The following is a 2,500-nucleotide window of genomic DNA, read 5'->3' on the forward strand; positions in this document are numbered from 1 at the left end:
AAGATTACTTTTTTAGGGGAAAGTGGCCCGGACGCCCAGACATGGGTCCTGGGCAAAGCCAAAGGATCCTGTATAAAGCTGGGTTATTTGGTTACTTTAGCTCGGAACCGCAACAAGAGCCGAAGGTGCTGGCAAAGACTTATTGATTTAGTTTCTTTATGGACAAGACATCAGAGATTCAGCACGAGCCCGGCCCAGGTACTCTTGGGCACAAGATTTATGTTTATTGCTGCTGTTTTAAATGGCAAGGTGTTTACTCATCAGAGTTTCGACCACGAGTCGCCCACGATGCTGGGAATTAGCCTAAGAAATCATATGAGGGCGACGTGGATCAAGGAAAAAACAAAAGTGGAAGATATACCTGCGAGCATCAAAGAGAAAAAATGGCAATAGGCAAGTCATATATATTGGAGACAGGACAACAGATGGACAAAGAAAGTAAGACTGAACCATAGATAAGAGCCAGACCAAAGGCATGACATAATAACGAAATTTGGGGTCGGAGACTGGAAACAAAAAACGCAAGGCAAAGTTGGAAAACATTGGGAGAGGCCTACGTCCAGCTGTGGACAAATTTCAGGCTGATGATGATGAGGGTATATATAGGGTGTGTGTATATATATATATATATTTTATATAATATATATATTATATATAACACACATGTATATATATATAATTATAATATATATATACATGTAATATATAAAACATTATATTTTATATATATATATATATATATATATATATATATATATATATATGTATCATCATCAATAACGCTATGCTCATGTTTGAGCAGCCGTGGACCTCTCCCCCCATCCTTCGCCACTAAACTCGATCTTACGCTTTTCTTTCCACTTGTACCATCGACAGCCCGCAAATATCTTTGATATTGTGCTCAGTCTTGTCTTCGGTTTCCCTCTTCCTCTGTTTCCTATCACCACCCCTGTCAGCAAGTCTTTCTCAATACTTTAACTTCTCATCACATGACCAATAAACTTTAATTTCCTACTGTTCAAGATGTCCAACAGCCGGTCGTTACAATTTATTTTTCTCAGCACTTCATCATTCGTCTTCTTCTCTGTCCAGCTAATACGCAGTACTCGTCTGTAACACCACATTCAAAACTATTGATCTTTTTCTTGTCTATCTATTTCAGCACCCAACACTCAGAACCATATGATGCAAGTGGGAAAAACTAACAAGTTCAATAACCTCAGTTTTGTCCGTAAGGTAATGCTTCGGTCTTTCCAGATGTTATTGAGACCCAATTGTGGCGTTTGGCAATGGCAATTCTTCTTTTTATTTCCGGTGATCATCATATGATTAGTTAAAACAGTTTCCAAGATAAGTGAACTCTTTCACATTTTCCACAATCATTCCATTGATTGTAACATGTTCATCATTGTTCATTCCCGGTTACTTTGAATCTTCATGATCTTAGTTTTCTTGGCATTAAAAAACAAGCCAGCCTTTTCGCTTGCTTCTCTAACTTTATCTAGTAGTTGTTGTAGTTCAGTGTTTACTGCTGGAAATCAAAAAAACTATATCATCGGCGTCCCTTTCATATTTGATATTTTGTATCCTCCAACATCCACAGTTCCTTCAAAATTCTCTAGAGCACCTCTCATAATTGTTTCAGAATATATTTAAAGAGGTGCGGAGACAGAATGCAACCCTGTCGCACTCCTTGTTTGACTTCCCAACCATTCTGTTAACCCTAAGTGGTTCTTACAGCTGCTTGTTGTTGGCCCATACATGGGTTTTATTAGTTGGATGATGTGTTTTGGAAACTTCATATCTTTTCATGTTATTCCAGAGGATATCGTGATCAACGTATCAAAGCTTTCACATAATCGATGAAAAACAGGTATAAGTCTTTTTGATGTTCTCTGTTTTTCTCTATGACCCAATTTTAGATTTAGAATCTGGTTTCTGGTACTTTTCCAGGGCGAAAACCTGCTTGTTTCGTCTGCAATTCCTCTCTTAACTTCAACTTCATTCTTCAGCAATAATTTTCAACAAAATTTTGTTGCTGTGACTTATTAATGCAATTGTCCTATATTGTTGCATTGGAGTGCGTCACCTTTTTTAGGTATGGGAGTAAAGATTGATTTTACCCGTCTTCTGGCCATTTCTTTTTTCCATATTTTTGTACAGAGTTTGTAAAAAAAGTATTTCAACACTTTCGCCAGCATTTTTTAATTAGTTCTGCTGTTATTTCATCGATTTTGCGGCTCTTGTTATTCTTTATTTCTTTTATGGCTTTTATAACTTCGTCTAGCAGTGGCGGATATATTATATTTTATTATATATATATATATATATATATTTATATATATATATATATATATATATATAAAATATATATATATGGGGTATTCACAGGAGATTGCAGCGTCAAAGAATTATAGTTGAAGGATAAATATAATAAAAAAAAAAGAATATGGAAAGAACAATTTCTCTTTCTCTCTGTATACATGAATAAAAATTATAG

This window comes from Penaeus monodon, chromosome 1, assembly GCF_015228065.2.
Source record: "Penaeus monodon isolate SGIC_2016 chromosome 1, NSTDA_Pmon_1, whole genome shotgun sequence".
NCBI classification, from domain to species: domain Eukaryota; kingdom Metazoa; phylum Arthropoda; class Malacostraca; order Decapoda; family Penaeidae; genus Penaeus; species Penaeus monodon.